The sequence below is a fragment of the Pinus tabuliformis genome, chromosome 1_1, assembly GCF_031772625.1.
Source record: "Pinus tabuliformis cultivar Carrire ecotype Pingquan chromosome 1_1, CPIR1, whole genome shotgun sequence".
NCBI classification, from domain to species: Eukaryota; Viridiplantae; Streptophyta; class Pinopsida; order Pinales; family Pinaceae; genus Pinus; species Pinus tabuliformis.
In genome coordinates this window covers 665,458,678-665,478,555 of record NC_142297.1, presented here as the reverse complement: position 1 = coordinate 665,478,555, position 19,878 = coordinate 665,458,678, and positions in this window count along the sequence as shown.

Sequence of the window (19,878 nt, the reverse complement as noted above, 5' to 3'; positions counted from 1 at the left end):
CGAGTTGGAGAGTCATCTAGAGCGCTTGACAGGGGACATTCCAGAAACCGGCATAGATGACATTCCTCGTCGACTACAACACTATGTGATTGGGGTCCCAGGACCTTTTAGGAGGTTCCTTTGTAAGGTGGCTCGTACAGTGGTTTCTTATCGAGATCATCACCAGTGATAGGATGATCGCCTATTGTAGACACATATGATATTTTTTCTTTTGTACTTATCATTTTTGCCGATCATAAGGTGTTTTTCAACCTATGATCGAGGACGATGTATATTTTGACACACTCCTATATATATCACTATTACCGGCTTATCTTGTAAAAACATATTATGGAATGTTTTTAAATTTACATGTATGATTATTGCAAATGTCTACTTAACATTCGAGAAGCAATTGCATCTGCTAATGTATTTAAAGATCTTGGAATATGCTGATATTCAATAGAATCAAATTCACGTTCCAAGAGACGAACTCTCAAAAATAATCTCAATAACACTGGATTTCTAATGGCATACACTCTATTAAGCTGTAATACAACGAGTTCAGAATCTAACCTCACTATCAAACTCCGAATCCCAAATGAAATAGATTCAGATAATAACTCAATCACTGCACTATACTCGGCAATGTTGTTCGTTGTTTGACCAAGGCTTACCCCATGCATAGATACAAACTCGTCAGAGGGCGAATAGATAACCCAAGCTGCGGAAGAAATGTTCTGTGTATTACGACAAGCACCATCAGCAAATCCAATGTATGTTTGGAGAGGCATCGACATCTGCAATATCAAGAGTAAAACCAAGATAAACAGGAATAATGATGAAAAACACTCTCTAAGATAAGCACACTTTTTAAACTAAAACACACCAGCTAGAAAGAAAAAACTAACCTAACTAAAAATCTCCACACCCATTTTTAAGCATAATACCTCTTCAGGTAAAGACCATTTCTGGGTTTACCTAAAGAGTCCCCGTCAAAGTCTACCAATTCATAGGCCCCTTTTGCTAGCTTTTGCTTGACAACATAAGGACCATGCCACATAGGAACGAATTTTCCAGCACCTAATTTATCATTAGCTTGATCGTACAATAAGACTAGATCTCCTTCCGAAAAATTTCGAGGGGTCACATTTCGATCATATTAAGCTTTAATATGTTTTGCGTGAGTTTCGATCGCTAATGCAGCATCACGTCGATTCTCATCTAATTGAGCCAAGTATAACAAACGTTTTTCCTCTTCGGAAGTGGCTAGAAGTAACTCGATGGCCATTTGCAATGATGGGATTTCGCATTCAATGGGTAACACAGCTTCTAGACCATAAACTAGTTGGAAAGGAGTGAACCGTGTTGACGTTTTTACTGAGGTTCGATACACCTAAAGCGCTAAAAATAGCATGTTATGCCAATTCGACCGATGAATCCCATTGATTCGTCGGATCATGATGACTAAAACTTTGTTGATGGATTCAACCAGACCATTAGCTTGTGGATAATAAGGAGTTAGCTTGTGGATAATAAGGAGTTGAACTATCGTGACGCAAGCCAAGCTGGCCTGTAAGTTCGATCATCATAACGTTTCGAAAATGATGCCCATGATCATTGATAATCGCTTGTGGAACACCAAACCTAGCAATTATATGATTGAACACGAAAATTGCAGCTGTTTTGCCGTCTGCCTCAAATGTAGGCATCGCCTCGGCCCACTTGGTAAAATAATCTACCGCAAGGATGATATATGCATGTCCCCCGGCCGAGTGAGGGTTACATGTAATAAAATCGATACCCCATTTGGCAAAAGGACCAACGGCAATTATAGGGTGGAGAGGAGCAGGTGGAGCGCACATCTTTCAATCAAAAATTTGGCAGTTGTGGCATTTTCGGACCGCGTTAATAGAATCTTTAAACAATGACGGCAAAAAGTAGCCAGCGCGCAATATCTTTTGGGTTGTGGCATACCCAGACATATAACCGCCACATGGTCCGGAGTGACAATCATTTAGAACCCTTTCAGCTTCCTCATGAGTTAAACAACGTCGAAAAACAGATTCCGCCCCACGACGAAATTTCTGGCCGAAAGGATTGGGTCTGGAGATAGATGATGATATCCCCATACCACAGATCTAAAGTGCTGATTAGAAACAAGGATTCGTCCGCAATGGGCTCCTCCGCCATAGTTTCCGTGTCAGCACTTGGGAAGTCACACATTAACTCCGCAAAAACTAAAGATCTCTTCGACTTAGACTTTTCAAATTCCAAGTCGAACTCCTGTAGGATCACGATCCATTTGGAGTACTTGCCCCCTAGCAATTGTTTGGTCAAAATGTAGATCATAGGGTTGCAATCAGAAATTACTGTAGTTTTACATAGTAAAATGTAATGACGAAAATGTTGGACAGCTTGAACAGCTGCCAATGCCAATTTCTCCACATGTGAGTATTTTAGCTCAGAAGGATTTAAAGTTCGACTAAGGTAATATATCACATGTTCAGTACCGAATTCATCTTCCTGAACTAACACCATTCCGATGGTAGAATGGGAAGCGGCGAGATACAAGAAGTAGTCCTGGTTGTAGTTGGGAGGATGCAACAACGGTGCATGGGTCAGCGCGTGTTTTAGTGCATCAAAAGATTTCTGAGCTATCTCATCCCAATAGAATGAAGTATTCTGTTTCAACAACCGGGTAAAACCCTTTGTAACCTCGGCATAGTTAGGAATGAATCGTCGTAAAAATTTTGCTTTCCCTTGCAAACTTTGGAGTTGGCGAAGACTCGAAGGAGGAGGCAATTTAACAATAGCTTCAACCTTCGAGGGGTCGACGCGAATGCCGGCTTTCGAAACAACAAACCCCAGTAACCGACATGTTTCTATACAGAAGACACACTTGTGTGGATTCAACCTAATCCGATAATGCCTACACCTCATAAAGATTGCTCGTAAATGGATGAGATGATCAGCTCGATGTAATGAATGAGCAGGCAAATCATTGAGATAGGGTTTCACAATGTGCTTGATGTCATGAAACGCATAAGACATGGCCCTTTGAAAAGTTGCCCCGGCATTCTTGAGCCCAAAAGGTAATTTGCAATAAGAAAATGTTCCCCATGGACAAATGAAAGCCGTTTTTGGTTGATCGGCAGGTAGAATATTGATTTGATTGTATCCGGAAAAACCATCCATGAAGGAGAATATTTCGCTGCCGGCACAATCATCAATGATTTGATCGATATAGGGAGTTGGGTAATTGTCCTTTGGATAGGCTCGATTAATGTCCCTATAATCGATACATATTCTTATTGTCCCTTGCTTTTTGTTAACCGGAACAATATTCGATACCCAATCCGTTAATGGAATCGGATAAATGAAACCTGCTTTGAGTAATTTTTCAACTTCTACTTTAATAGCAACAACTTTTCTTGGGTGAATCTGACGCAAACGTTGCCGGACGGGTTTAGCGTCTGGGTAAGTCTTGATTTCATGAACAACAATTGCGGGGTCAATTCCTGGCATTTCCTCATATGACCAGGCAAACACATCGCGAAATTCTTGAAATAGGGCCTTATATATTTGAATTTCATCTTCTGTACACGAGGCACCTATATGAATGTTCTCAACAATTCCAGGCTTAACCGAAATGTCAATAGGAATAGTTCGAGAAATGTTTCCCAAATTTAACTTTGAATCAGGATTTTTCATTGGATTCTGAGGTTCCTTGACATATTCAGTCGTAAAAATTGATGAAAAATCATTTTCAAAACGATCATTCTCGGGTAAGAACGAAGATCTGTGATGGAGATCTTCCCATGGTAAATCATCTACACATAGGATTTCACGAATTTGCTCATCAGAGTGAACAAGTTCGGAAAACGTTGTTGAATCCGAATTTGATGTGAAAAGTGATTCCTCATGGACCACATTCATTAAGTCAATTTTGGTTGAAGATGGGTCGGAAAACGACTGCACGGCCTGATACGCAATTTCATATGGACTCAAAGGCATAACATCACCAAATGAGTCTATCTCAAATTCAGAAGGTACGATCCAAGGATCATCATAAAAAATGGTGTCTGACGAAATCATATGAATGGTTGCAAAAGAAGACGATGCGTTGATCGGAGGAAAAGGAAAAGTTCCCAGTAAACCGACATCTTTAACTAGTCCTACTCCAACATCCTTATACAAGATAGTCGTTTTACCGACATGCTGAATGCTTTCAGAAGAGGCTGGGTCGGACGATAAGTAAGCCAGCTGGTCTATTGTTACGATCTTTCCATTATGAGGAAACTTTATAACCCGAAAGACCGATGAAACGATAGCTATCATAGCGTAAGACCAACTACGACCCAAGAGAAGGTTGTAATCTAGAGGGGCATCAACCACCTCCACATCTAGATTAACAGTTTTTCCTTCAACCCCTATAGGTAAATCCTGTAGAATGCCAAAAGGATGAAACCCACGGCCATCAAAGGCCTTTAGAATCGTCTGGGATTGATTTAGTGAAGGAGAACCAAGCGATCTCCAACACTGTATCGACATAATACACGTTGAGGCTTCCTCATCAATCATAGTCCTATGAATAGGTCTGTTTTTTACTATCACTGGGATTTGGAAAGCCATTTGATGAGGTAAGCGCGGTATACTATTTTCTAGATCGAAAATTATTAGGTTCGAGTCCTGAACGTCAACAACTCCTATAGCCGACAAAAGTAATTTATGTTGTGCTGGACATGATTGCAGCACTTCCAAAGCCGACATTGCTAAAGGTGAAACAGCTAAATCCTCAACAATGTTATAGTTCTGAGCCGCTCTCGCATGTGTATTGAAAGCTAACTTTCGAAGTATACCCTTGGTGGGCGGTTTGATTACTAAGTCTGGATTAGGTTTCTCGATCTGTAGTGGATCGGAACCGAGAGCTGAGGTTGATGGGTTAGAATGAGAAGATTCTGCTTCTTTACCATCAACAGGACTTTTACTACCATAATCATGCGATCGAGTCGCAATCCTAACATGGGACATCATCAGTATGGGTTCTTCATTGGCATTCGAGGAAGAACCTATCATCCTACTGTCTTGACTTGGAAAAGGATCCTTCAAAACAGCAGGCATTTGGGAACCTTTGACAATCTTCGCAACCTTTGCACGATGAGGGCAGTCTCTTGTAAAATGCTATTCATCACAAATGAGACAAGGATAACGAGGTTTGCGTTTTTCATCATTTGATTCCGCTTTTTCTGGTTTCTCTTTCGAATTTTTATCTGTTTTATTTTTCTTCTTCCCTTTCTTCTTACCACCGGATTTTGATTTGGCTGTAGATGACTCTACAACATGAATATCGGTGGAAACTTCCGCGGAAGAATCTCCTGTCGGGGAATCTGGCAAGGTTATGATAGGAGAAGAATTCTTGGAAGACTTCTTCTTACTTTTGGTGTTAACCGTACCAATCATACCATCAGTGGCATGAGACCCTGAAGGCACTGCAGCAATTTGATTTTGCTTGGGAAGATCGAGGATTTTCTCGTGTAACGTACCTGACTGAGTATAAACTAATTCAAGGTACTGTGCTTGAGTAATTACTTGCTCCTCAGTAACGACTCCAGCCTTAGCTACATCCTCAGTGATCTTTGGCAATAAAGATTTTACAAACCATTCAGCTAAGATCTGATCCGGAATAAAAACCTTCACTAAATGCCGTCGACGTCTCCATTCATGAATGTGATCTGAAATGTAAGTGGACGTCGACTGCTTTAATGAAGTTAGTAATTCCGTGCCATTGTCATATCTGACTGGCAACTGAAAATGAGTTAAAAACGAGGTAGCTAACTGACTAAAGTTATAAAAAGTGGCTCGCGGTAACTCAATGTACCACTTGGCCGCAAGACCAATTAGAGTGCGCTGGAAAAGCCTTAGACGGATTGAATCATCTGAAATGGAGTTAGACGCACACCAGAGGTGATAAGTCATCACATGGTTCGACGGGTCCTCTCCCGATTTTCCTTCAAACTTAGGAATATCACTAGGCAAATTATTCGGCATTGGCGGCCAAAACGGAAGATAATTAATGGGATCGTTCGTTAGGCGTGACAAGTCAGGCAAGTCCAAAGTTGCGATAAACGGTAACTGACAATTAGGGTCCCTAAAACTCTGGGTCATGAGACCAGCCCCAGGAGGAGGATATCCAAGATAACTAGGAATAGGAATTGCATTTGGGATATTGCATCCTCCCGGAAAACCAGGATTAATCGGACTATACTAGGGTTGTTGAAGTTGTTGATATGTATACCCAGGGTACGGTTGATACTGATAGACTGGCTGCTGTACAGCAGGACTGAATTGGTACTGTCCCTGGTACGGTTGATAAGTAAATTGTGGTTGACTTGTGATAACCGTACTTGAACCAGGTTTTCCTACAGGCATCTGAACCGAAGTTTGAATTGTGGATCCAAACTGAGGTAAAGATGTCTGAGGAGTAGATACAGGAACAGTAGAAACCGGAGTTGTCGATACTCCAGAAGTAGGTGGGGTAGATTGAACAGATGTCGCAGCAGTTGCAGCAGCCGTTTGCGGCAGAGTACGAGGCGTACTAGGCCTAGGCTGGGAAACTACCAAAGGTGCAGAAGTTTGAATAGTAGACTGGACTGGTTGCTGGGGTGAACCAGAAACCAAGGGTTGTCCAGTTTGAGATGACAACTGTACATTTGGTTGCAAGACCTGTTGAGATTGTGATGGATCCCACACTAAATTCATTCCGGGGTACGGACCCATAACAGGTTGAGGATATGGAGGACCATAACCGGGTTGAGGATAGGGTTGATAATTCAAAGGTACATTTCCAATTCCTTGAACATATGATTGACCAGAAGGTGGTTGGAAACCTTGGTTCGGGTACTGCCCCTGAGGTTGATAACCTTGAGGCACGTACTGATACTGGGGTTGACCTTGAGGAACGTACTGTCCCGTAGGTATGTACTGTCCTTGAGGTTGCCCCCCAGGTGCAAATTGGGTACCTTGAGGTTGCCCCACAGGTGGTAATTGAGGATTTTGAGGCTGCCCCCCAGGTGGTAACTGGCCACCTTGAGGTTGAGGATTAGGAATAGTACCTGACATCATGAGAATATCTTCTACACTCAACGGCTTAGTACCATTGTTTCCAGTTAATAACCCTTGTTCAATGGGTTGAGGAGATGCTCCCGCAAAAGTACCAAAAAGTGACTGATACCCAGAGGGAACAGAAGGACCGCCATACAAAAAGGATTCTGGCGATTGAGTAAACATGGACGACTGTCTTGACATATTTAACGGAGGATAGTAACCTCTAGGTGTTGGGTGATAAGGAATACGAGGTGGTGAAAAACTTAGCCCTGGGTTTTCCAAAAAATTAGTCAATGAAAGATACCAAGCACTACTCCTAGGCAGACTGTAAAAAATTGATTCACGCTCCCTAAGTTCAATAACAGGTTGATTTTCAGGGATAGCGACGCCTACTTCTTCTTCCGGAGTAGCAATTTCTTCAATAGCTATTAGTCCAGAAGGAAGATTTTGGGTAATTATTCTTTCTACCCTGGGTGAACCAGGACCACTAGAAGATGGAGAGGCAAACCCCGATGTTGGAGTAGCAGCAAATTCACTTTCAGGTTCAGATATTTCAGGGTCCTCGCCTATATCACTAGTAGATGAAAAGCTACCAGTAATTTCGGAAACATACACCGATTGTGGATTATAATCTACTACTAAAGCTTGAAAATCAGGATGTACCACCAAAGAAGACTCTCCCTCTTCAGGTGACCCAACTCTACTGTCTGTAGGAGTTACGAGGGCTCTCAACCCTTCAGGTTGGCTCGATGAAAACTCAGGAGGTTGGCCCCGAAGTCTACAGGACTTCCTCGGTAATTCAGCCACGATTTAAAAAATTTTAACTACGTCACACGCAAACAAAGTAAAATCTCAATGAAAACCACCTAAAGCCTCTAAAGAACCAAACAAATTTGAATCACACGCCTAAAGAATCTAGAGATCAAACCACACACAAACAATAACTTTCCGTACTGAAAACACTAGTTGGTGATGAAGCCCAACGTCGCAGAGTTCAATACAGAAATGGCGGTTGGAACAGTTACCCCGACAACCTGCTTAATGAATAGACTGGCAAAAGTTCCTCCACTAAACCGTCTCGAGTGAAGAGAACCCCCCAGAAAATCCAAGTGATTCTACCCGACGTCTACTCCAGGTACAGTGGAATCTTCCCACCACTGTCACCTTAGGAAGAATCCTATAGAATATGATCACTAAGGTTACCAATGGAAACAAATATACCTGGGGGAACAGTCTACAATCCGATACGCACGCAAGGGCAGAGTAACAAGCTCAATCCCCTTGAAGGCTCCTTGACATAATCCAAGGTTTACCAACAAGTGACCCCAGGCTCCTCGACAATGGTTAATCCGAGGTTTACCGTTTTTAATACGTGAATATCTGGCATCGTTCCCAATGAGGAAGGATTGATTCCCACACTGGTTCGGACACGATCTCGTGCTTCTCCTTTAAGAGGAGCTTTCCCAGAGCATAAATGTAACAATTGGATTTTTCTCCTACCGCAAGATACAGCTACTTGTTTGTTTTACTGTCTTGGAGAGTTAATTACTCCCTACTCCAAGACACTAGCCTAAGCTATGTTGGTGTATCAGAACCCTAGAAATAAAAATATTACTAGATAGATTTTACTTTAAGCGTTATTTTTATTGGTTTTTTATTTAAGTCAAGAGGTGCGGAGATGAAACTCGTGGTGTGAAGAATCGACTCGAAATCACTAAAAAAATGCACTTAAGATGATTAAGCAATCTTTTCCCTTCAATGAACTTCTAGCTAGGAAAGAGTTTGAGAATGCAAATACTTGTAAACACAAATCTTTCTTAACAAACAAATTAAAAGAAGAGCTTTTTGTCTTTTCCAATGCACTCAAAATGAGACAACTAGTTATTTTCACAAAAATTTCCCTTTTCTTTCAAAACACTCAAACACTACAAAAACAAACTTTTTCCAAAAGAGATTTTTTTATTTTTTTATAAAACACTCAAAACTATGGAAATGACTAATCTTGAGATCTATAAACTATAAAAACCTATTTGAAGTCAAAGCTTACAAGATGTCTTTTTCAAGGATGTTTTACTTAGCTACAAGCAAACTAAGGACTAATTTGTCCAGAATCACAAATCAGTCAAAAAACAACCAATTTTTGTTTTCTTTCTAAAAATGAAATCCAAACTTTTAACACAAGCTTTTTCGAAGTTTCGTAAAGAGAAAACACAAGGTGGATTCCTCAACAAAGGTAGATTTTGCAAATGGTCAGACTCATAAGAAGGCTAGTAAAAACCAAGGTGATCTGAGGTTTCTATAGCTTCTAAGCTCAGAGCTACTACAAGACCAAAATGAAAACCAAACCCAACAATCAAAACTTCTAGGAATTTCACCTAAAACCCTAACACCAATGGAACTAACCTAAGAAAAGCTTCTGACAAGTTATATGCAGGTCTGGGCAGGGGATAATAACATCTAAACAAAAACTAAGCTGACTAACAGAGAAAATCTTAGGTTTTCCAAAATTTTGACAGGGTCCGCAGGCCCACAGTTCACACAGGTGCAGTACCGCTCTGTGCTAAAAACAAAAGTGCGGATAGGTCCGCACTGTGTCACAAGCCGAGGGTGTGGTCCTCTTCCAAAGTTATGAAAAACAAAAAACAATCCTAGATCTACTAAATCTACCCAATTCTACACACAAAAAGCCAAAAACAGAAACAAAAACACAGTTTCTCAGGTCAAAGTAAAAACAACGAAAAAATCAAGTCCCCAGTGGAGTCGCCATTTTTTCACACGGAATGAGTCGATCTTGCGGACAAGATAGACCTTCCTAGAATCTAACGATATCTAGTGACAAGAAAGCCAATCAAAAACTATCTTTCTCTAAATATGCATTCATAAACAAAGGCAAACAAGTGTTTAGGCCTACCTTGGGTCCAATGCAAGTTTGTGGAAGCCTCGCTCCTTTGATCCAAATGAGCTCCCTTGTTGCGAATCTGCAAACACAAACAAGCAAACAAATTAAATAGCACCTGAAAATCCAATATCATAAAGCATACTTAACATGATGATCAAGGAATTCATGAAACAAATGACATAAGACAATTTGTTGAGAAAAATGAATCTGATTGTATTAATTCAAATCAAGAAGAACTTTACAACGTATGCCTTGATGCTGTACAAGCTCCTCCTAGGGTCCAACAAGAAGTCTCCTCTACTTTGACAAGTTTCACTCTCTTCCCAATGAATCCAAAAAGGTATGTGATCTCTCCTCTCAAGCTTAACTAGGAAGTCTCAATTCCACCAGCGTTTACCCTCAAAAATGTTCAGCTTCTAACCTCTCTAGCAACCAGCCCAATGCCTTAATTTATAGTGCAATGGAGGGAAGTTACTAGGTCCTCCTTCAAAGGGATAAAGCCCTCCTTCAAAGGGATAGCTCCTCTCATCAAGGGATTAGCTCCTTCTCTTTTGGGATGCATGAACCACCTAAGAGCGACCAATCCACGTCAAAATTCCTTCTAGAATCATCTAGAATTAACCCAAAGTGAGTTTTTTAGAATAAACTTGCGCCTTTTTGACTTTCACAGGGGTCCGCACCCACTCCTTTAGGGACAGAGTGGGTAGGTCTGCAGTTTTTATGAACAGGAGGTGCGGGACCGCAGGCAATAGTGAGAGAAAGTGCGGAACCAGAGCTTTGTTGATTTTCAATGTCTTTCTCTCATTTTCAAAGCTTGACTTGAAGAGCTGAGGTCTGAGACTTGCTTAGGAGGACAGTACAAGTGATGATAGACCCATACTGACTGCAAATAGTCATGGTGATGATATTTTTGTGTAACAGACCATTTTCTTGCGGATGGTAAGGAGTAGACTTTCTGTGCTTGATTTTATATTCTTCCATCAGCTTTTCCACCAGGTTGGATGTGAATTGACTTCCCTGATCTGTCACAATCTCTCTTGGAACACCAAAGTGAGTAAAAATATCCTCATAAAGAAAATTAACAACTGAATTTTCAGTAGCAGAAAATAATGCTTTGGCTTCTACCCATTTAGTGACATAATCAGTACATACCAATATATACTTTTTTTGTTTAGATGGTGGGTTAATAGGTCCAATGAAATCTAAAGCCCATTTTTCAAAGGGTTCGATGAGTACCTGTGGCTGCAATGGCATTTCATTTGAAAGGGTAGGTTTCCCTACTCTTTGGCAGCTGTCACACCTTTTGACATATTGTTTTGCATCTTTGAAAAGGGATGGCCAATAATATCCCAAAGAGAGGATTTTATAGGCTGTCCTTTTGTCAGCAAAGTGTCCGCCGCATGGTTCATCATGACATGCTTTGAGGATATCAGGCATTTCATCTTCCCTAACACATCTTCTGATCACAAGATCTGGCCCTGTTTTAAACAATTCGTTAGAAATCCATGAATATTTTGAACTCTCCTGAATAATCTTTCTTCTTTCACTAGGAAATAAATGTGGAGGCAGTTTCCCTGTAACCAAATAGTTAGCTATATCTGCATACCAAGGGGTCTTAGTAGTTACTGCAAATAAGTATTCATCAGGAAACTTGTCCTCTACAGGAGAATCTTCTTTAGTATTCTGAATCCTAGACAAGAAATCAGCTACTGTATTTTGTTTCCCTGGTCTATCCAACACAGTAATATTGAATTCTTGTAAAAGTAAGAGCCACCTTGTAACTTTGCCATTAGTAACAGGTTTGTTCATTAGATATCTAATCACAGAATGATCAGTATGAATAAAAGTTTCATAGCCTATTATATAATGTCTAAACTTATTGATTGCATGAACAACAGCTAAGAACTCTTTTTCAGTTACAGTATAGTTCAACTCAGTGGGAGTCAAATTTTTACTGGTATAGTAAATGGCATAAGGAACTAAATCATTTCGACCCAACATAGCCCCTAGAGCTGTATCTGAAGCATCTGTAGAAATATGGAAAGGAAGTTTCCAATTTTTCCCTCTCAAGATAGGTGCTTCAGATATTCTTGTTTTCAAAGTTTCAAATGCTGATTGACAATCAGGATCCCATTTGAATTCACAGTCTTTTGTAAGCAATTTGAAGAGTGGAGATGCTATTTTAGTGAAGTTCTCTATAAATATTCTATAGTACCCAGTAAATCCCAGAAAACTTCTAACATCTTTTTGACAATTTGGAATAGGAAACTTGGAGATGACTTCAACTTTTGATCTATCAACTTTAATCCCATCCCCTGAAATGTGATGTCCTAAAACAATACTTTCAGTAAACATCATGTTATCACCAAAATAGGACCCTGATAGGCTGTTGATCAGACTATCTTAGTGTAACTATTTCAAACCAATCTTTTAGCTAAGGCTTAGCCTCCTTAGCCTGAGAGGGCTCTCTCAAAGGGTTAATGATATTGATTAAAGATATGGATAGATGGCTAACTCTATGGTTTGTGATTTTATATGTTTGTAGATTGGAAGATGGAGACTTGCTACAATTGGGCTATGGAGTCAGTGACAGAGATAAGGATAACAAATAGCTCTTCTTATAAAACTGAGGCTTGTATATACTTCAATGAAAGAGTGACACATTCAAGAAAGTCTCAATAACTTGAAGTTCATAGGAGTCAGAGCATGTGGGCATGAATTCTGAGCAATGATACATCAAGGTATTTAAAAGGAAAGAATTTAAAGTGATATATCAGAGTTTAATACCTAAAGGAAGTCAGAGCATGAGTAACCATGAATTCTGAGTAATAAGTATTAAAACATTGAAGAAAAACATCCAAAGATAGGACTCAAAAACTCAATTCACCATAGTTTAACACTTAAAGGAAGTCAGAGCATGTTCCACCATGAATTCTGAGTAATAAGCATTAAGACTATGGAAGTAAAGCATATCAAAGATAAAAGATGAAGCTCACTGAAGTACACTAAGAATCTCAGCTTCAGAAAAGTCCAACTACTTCTATATATATCAATCCCTGCATAGCATTTACAAAAGTAGTCTTTTTCTCTAACATTTTCCAACCCCAAATACATTAGTTCTTCTCCCATATATAGAGTTCATGTAGATTCCTTCCTCCAGCATGAGGGTAATTCGAATTCCTCCTATTTGACACCTATTGACACTTAAAACTAACTATTTAATACAAAGGACAGCTAACTAGGTGTCCTAGAGACCTAATACAACTAGGAGTGTAACTCCTTATTATGATTACAACAACTTTATCTAAACATTTAAAACATTATTTGACACCTAAAACTCCATGAATTCGAATTTGATGGTGCTCATAACCTTACAGCTGGCCCTTGATGACTCATCCTTTTGATGTTCCTAGAAACTAGGAGACTGTCCCTTGCTCTGCTCTGGCTGAAAAATGGGTCTTGGGACAGAGCTCATAACTTCTCAAACGAAACGTATTTGGAAAAACTGAAGGAGGCTTTTGTGAACCAATCCATTCTGAACAAAAACCTCTCTTGGTTTTTTGAAACACCTTTCCTACCGTCCATAATATGTCTTTGAAAAACCTGTGTCAAACAGAGAAATATGCCTGTGAAAAACTTGCACCTACAGCAGTTTCGTAGCGCAAGTTTTAGTCACCTGTTTCTCCCAGATCATAATCAATTTGAAGAAAATGAAAGAGGTTTTTCTAGTTAAATGTGTTAGGAATAAAAACCTCTTCTTTTTTTTTGAAACATATTTCCTACTGCCCAGAATGTGTCTTTGAAAAACAGGTGTAAAACAGGAGATGAAAAACTGCACCTACAGCAGTTTCGTAGCGCAACTTTGATCATTAATTTCTCTAAAATCATAATGGATTTGAAGAAAGTGAAAGAGGTTTTTGTACTTCAGTATCTTAAGAATGAAAACCTCTTTCACTTTTCAGATATGAGTTTTCCATTGCTTGGTAATCCCCTTGGAAGTTGGCTTCTGTTTTCATAACATGAACTTTGGTAATCCCCTTGAAACTTGTTTGCTATGTGATTTTCCTTAGCTAAGGAAATCCTTTCTGCTGGCTTAGTTGTATCTTCAAATCATAATTCTGATGTTGGGTCTGAGCCTATTATCAATCCATCTGATGTATCTTGCCTTGCTTGAATTTGATGAAGATTTCTGATCTCTGTTCACCATGGGCTTGTTTGCTCAAACTAAGAATTGGATCAAATGTCTATTGCATGAACACGACCAAGATCAGCATGAATATGTCCAGGATCAATTAACTCTTCCCTTACCTTTTTTCTTTGAAATTTTTTCAGTGATAACAGTGGCTCCACTTGGGATAGTGTGCCCTTGTGGTACACTAAGAACCTGCAGTTCCAGTGCCTTATCCTCTTATGATGAACAAAATTTTATTTGCCAAACATCTCCTTTAAGTTCCTATGGCCTCCACCTCAGGCTTAAGCTTGATGATCATTGTGAGAGAAATAAATCTACCACTACTGAAAAAAATGCTCAGTCAACCTTGAGCTTATTTTCATTTTCCTACCTACCTACCCTATCAGCTGCAAGCTCCACTTGTAGCTCAAGCAACATGATATTTCCAATAAAGCCAATCAATTGTCCTCTCTGATATTGGAGGCTCTTGACTACATTCAACCTCAAAATAACCATGGTAGTGAGATGACCAAATCAACCTATAATGTATATGATCTTCATAATGCAAATGAAATTGAAATGCTGATGTGCAAAACTCTGCCATGTATTCATTTATAGGGTCAAAGAAAACATGGTTATTTTGATAATCATCATAACATTCTATCTCTTTAGACAACTGATCCTTAGCCACACAAAATTCCTTTGATGTGCTATCCAACTGCCTTTCTGCATGATTCCCATAGACAATGTAATTTTCCTCACTATTGTGATCATTCTTTGATGTAAGCTGCTGCAAGGAATCACAAAAATGAACAACCTTTTCTTCTGCCTGAGGATTATAAAAAATTTCTTCCACTACTTCTTCTTGGTGTTTGCAATCAATTTCGTACTCTTTATGATCAAAGGATTGGCAAGTTTGCTGCATCTTTTCATTCATATCAAAGGATGAAACATGGTTTTCACAAATAAACCCCTGCTGATCTTCATGCTGCGTTTCATGAGATGTTATACTTTCTTCTTGGTGTTGAAATGCATTGTTATGAAGAGCCTCTAAAATTTCTTCATCCATAAATTCATCATCATCATAACAATCCTCCAAGTATTGAATAAGACTTAAAGAATGTCTACAGCAATCTTTGAGTAGCAATAAGGAAGGATAACATTCTTTATACATCTCATAGAATTCATCATGAAAACTAGCAAGCGAATATATTGAACCATTTTCCAAATTTTTATACCAAGACCATGCTTTTCCTTCTAAAGTGGTCATAAACATCTTCATGAGACAATCTTCATGGAAATGAACCTTAAGACTACGTACATGCATATGGAACCTAACCAAATGAAGAGCAGCATTGTCTTTCCTTTCATCTTTGAATATTGGAAGATCATCTAACCAATCAACCTTGGGCATAGGATTTGGAAAACCAGGGATATGAGACCGATTCATAGGAGCATACCTGGCATTCATTCTTGCAGTGGAACTCATTTTGAAACTTCATCAGGCTACTGATCTTCTAGCAGTGGAGTCACCTTCTAATTTGTTATTTGATGTGTGGAGTTGCCAAGGTAGTTTTGCAGCCTCAAAATGATGTCTGAGCTCCTGCTACCCTCAGAAGTTCAGTCTCTTGATTTCGGGAATGAATAATCTTCAGACTCCCGGCAGACGCACCAAAATGTTATCACCAAAATAGGACCCTGATAGGCTGCTGATCAGACTATCTTAGTGTAACTATTTCAAACCAATCTTTTAGCTAAGGCTTAGCCTCCTTAGCCTGAGAGGGCTCTCTCAAAGGGTTAATGATATTGATTAAAGATATGGATAGATGGCTAACTCTATGGTTTGTGATTTTATATGTTTGTAGATTGGAAGATGGAGACTTGCTACAATTGGGCTATGGAGTCAGTGACAGAGATAAGGATAACAAATAGCTCTTCTTATAAAACTGAGGCTTGTATGTACTTCAATGAAAGAGTGACACATTCAAGAAAGTCTCAATAACTTGAAGTTCATAGGAGTCAGAGCATGTGGGCATGAATTCTGAGCAATGATACATCAAGGTATTTAAAAGGAAAGAATTTAAAGTGATATATCAGAGTTTAATACCTAAAGGAAGTCAGAGCATGAGTAACCATGAATTCTGAGTAATAAGTATTAAAACATTGAAGAAAAACATCCAAAGATAGGACTCAAAAACTCAATTCACCATAGTTTAACACTTAAAGGAAGTCAGAGCATGTTCCACCATGAATTCTGAGTAATAAGCATTAAGACTATGGAAGTAAAGCATATCAAAGATAAAAGATGAAGCTCACTGAAGTACACTAAGAATCTCAGCTTTAGAAAAGTCCAACTGCTTCTGTATATATCAATCCCTGCATAGCATTTACAAAAGTAGTCTTTTTCTCTAACATTTTCCAACCCCAAATACATTAGTTCTTCTCCCATATATAGAGTTCATGTAGATTCCTTCCTCCAGCATGAGGGGAATTCGAATTCCTCCTAATTTGACACCTATTGACACTTAAAACTAACTATTTAATACAAAGGACAGCTAACTAGGTGTCCTAGAGACCTAATACAACTAGGAGTGTAACTCCTTATTATGATTACAACAACTTTATCTAAACATTTAAAACATTATTTGACACCTAAAACTCCATGAAGTCGAATTTGATGGTGCTCATAACCTTCCAGCTGGCCCTTGATGACTCATCCTTTTGATGTTCCTAGAAACTAGGAGATTGTCCCTTGCTCTGCTCTGGCTGAAAAATGGGTCTTGGGACAGAGCTCATAACTTCTCACAAAAAACGTATTTGGAAAAACGGAAGGAGGCTTTTGTGAACCAATCCATGCTGAAAAAAAACCTCTCTTGGTTGTTTGAAACACCTTTCCTACCGTCCAGAATATGTCTTTGAAAAACCTATGTCAAACAGAGAAATATGCCTGTGAAAAACTTGCACCTACAGCAGTTTCGTAGCGCAAGTTTTAGTCACCTGTTTCTCCCAGCTCATAATCAATTTGAAGAAAATGAAAGAGGTTTTTCTAGTTCAATGTGTTAGGAATAAAAACCTCTTTTGGTTTTTTGAAACATATTTCCTACTGCCCAGAATGTGTCTTTGAAAAACAGGTGTAAAACAAGAGATGAAAAACTGCACCTACAGCAGTTTCGTAGCGCAACTTTGATCATTCATTTCTCTCAAATCATAATGGATTTGAAGAAAGTGAAAGAGGTTTTTGTACTTCAGTATCTTAAGAATGAAAACCTCTTTCACTTTTCAGATATGAGTTTTCCATTGCTTGGTAATCCCCTTGGAAGTTGGCTTCTGTTTTCATAACATGAACTTTGGTAATCCCCTTGAAACTTGTTTGCTATGTGATTTTCCTTAGCTAAGGAAATCCTTTCTGCTGGCTTAGTTGTATCTTCAAATCATAATTCTAATGTTGGGTCTGAGCCTATTATCAATCCATCTGATGTATCTTGCCTTGCTTGAATTTGCTGAAGATTTCTGATCTCTGTTCACCATGGGCTTGTTTGCTCAAACTAAGAATTGGATCAAATGTCTATTGCATGAACACGACCAAGATCAGCATGAATATGTCCAGGATCAATTAACTCTTCCCTTACCTTTTTTCTTTGAAATTTTGTCAGTGATAACACATCATAAAGCATTTTTCATGACTTAATGAAAGGTTTATTTCTTTACATCTTATAAGGACTTTTTCCAAATTCTCTAATGCCTCTTCAAACGAATTACCATAAACTGTAAAATCATCCATATAAACCTCTACACAATCATGGATTAGATCAGAAAAGATTCCTAGTACTTCTCTTTGGAATGTTGCAGGTGCATTACATAATCCAAAAGGAAGCACTCGATAAGCAAAAGTTTCCCATGGACAGGTAAATGTGGTCTTATCTTGATCTTCAGGTGCTACCTAAATTTGATTATAGCCACTAAAACCATCCAGAAATGAAAATTACTTTTTACCTGCTAATGTATCTAATACTTGATCGATAAAGGGCAAAGGAAAGTGATCCTTCAAATTTGCTTTATTCAATTCCCTGTAATCAATGCATACCCTCCATTTACCATTCTTTTTAGGTACTATAACCAAACGAGAAACCCATTGGCTATCTGAAATTGGATAAATGAAGTTTACATTGAGTAGTTTTTGGAGCTCTTCTTTCACTATCTCCTTAAGGTTTGGATTCATCCTTCTCTGAGGTTTTCTGATTGGTCTACTATTTTCCTCGATGTAGATGTGATGAATGAAAGTCTTAGGGTCAATACCTTTCATATCAGTATACTCCCATGCAAATGCAATAGAATGTTTTTGCAAGATTTTGGTTAGCTCTTCCTGTTGTGACTTTTCCAAATTTTTATTGATATTCAATGTTTTACCTAGCAAAATCTCAATGGCGGAACTACCGAACTCTTCCATAGAGTAAAGAGACATTTATCTTGATGATAAATACTCAATGTCAGAATCTAACTGAAATTGTGTGTGGTCATATTCTGAAGATGTTTCAAAGTTTTCTAATGTGTTCAGAATTTGACTGTCTTCACTGATTTCAGAAATGGTAAACACAGGTTGTATAGTGTCCTCATCATCGACCCATTCATTATCTCCTACTTCTGTAATTGCTTTTGTTGGAGGATACAAATTGAATTTCTTTGTCGAACTACCATCAGAAATGTACATATCCCCAGATCTACAACTAATGAAAGCATCAGCTGTGTCTAGCCAAGGTCTTCGTAAGATGAGTGGGTGCCCTCCGAAATTACTCTTGGGAGTCAAAATCATGAAATCTACTGGATATTCCCAAGAATCTAAGGAGACTGGAATATCTTCTAATACACCATCTGGTTTGATTATTGATCTATCTGCAAGTTGCAGTAAGGTAGGTGTAAAAAAAAGATTAGAAAGCTTAAGTTGTTCCATAGTCTGTCTACTCATAATGTTGATAGCAGCCCCTAAGTCAATCAAAGTATTTGGGATTTCTACCCCATTTATATGTGTCTTGACAATTGGACTACCAGGATCTACATACTTCTGCATGGTGATTTTTCCCATCATGATATCTACAATTTTTCCTACCAGGTGGATTCTTCTTGTATCTCTTGGTTTCCTTCCTAGTCTTTTGAGACTCAACTCCTTTATTGTTTTTGCTAGAATAGGAATCTCTCTAATGGCTTGTAGCAAGGGAATCTTGATACATACATTCTTTAATTCATCTAGGAAATCATAGTCAGGCAACAAGATTTGTTTTTCCACCCCTTTGTCAATTTGTAATCTTTCAGGGAAAAGAGGTGTGGATGAAGATGCAGGTTGCTCAACTATAGGAGTTGTGGGGGTTGACTCTTTTTCTTTTTCTTTTTGAGTGTTTGGGTTTTGAAGAGATGCTTCAGAACCTTTATTGACTTTAAGAGAATCTTCCTCAGAAGTACTTTGATTTTGTGCATCTATAGAAGGTTTTTCTAAAACTCCACCAAACCTGAGTTGTACATCATTAAGAGGAACAATCATATAGGTAGGAAATTGTTGTCCTTCTACCATGTAAGCATTCTGAGGATTTTTGTTATTAGGATTTGGCAATGGCTGGGCTGGTAGTTGATTTGTCTTTTGTTGAAATGGAAGCAAGAGTTGAGAATTTGGATTTTGTTGAGAAGGTTGTTGTTGTGGAAATGGCAATGAAAGTTGTGGGTTTTGATTTGG